The sequence below is a fragment of the Mandrillus leucophaeus genome, unplaced genomic scaffold (assembly GCF_000951045.1).
Source record: "Mandrillus leucophaeus isolate KB7577 unplaced genomic scaffold, Mleu.le_1.0 Scaffold28, whole genome shotgun sequence".
NCBI lineage: Eukaryota > Metazoa > Chordata > Mammalia > Primates > Cercopithecidae > Mandrillus > Mandrillus leucophaeus.
This window is the reverse complement of record NW_012102920.1, coordinates 3,188,290-3,188,773: the sequence shown is the minus strand read 5'-3', so window position 1 is coordinate 3,188,773 and position 484 is coordinate 3,188,290.

Below are 484 nucleotides of genomic sequence, written 5' to 3'. Positions count from 1 at the left end.
TGCCTTTTCAAACCATCGAATCAGGCAGGACCACAGGATGCAGTTCTGCCCACAGAAGCCAGAGTCGTGCGTGGGGTCCATTGTGAGGGGTCTCCAGACCCTTACTGTTTCCAGGCTGAACATCTGGAATATTGGTGATTCTCCTGTGAGCCAACAGACAGCCCAAGAGGAGCACGCAGGCATCAGCAGGCACAGAGGAGGCGGGCGTGGCTGAAGCAAGGAGAGGAGGCCTGGGGACTGGAAATGCTGCAATGCCTTTAACACTCCTGACAGACTCCACATCCCCGCCTTGAATCCCACAAATGCTGGGACCCAGCTGGGCACGGTGGCTCACACCTGTAATCCCAGCCCCTGTCTCTTATACACATCTAGATGTGTATAAGAGACAGCGCCTGCACCCTCCACCTCCGCAATGGTCCGTACGTCGTGGATCCAGCGCTTGGCCTTATAGGACACTTTCTGGGGAAGGACCAGCCTGTGAGCC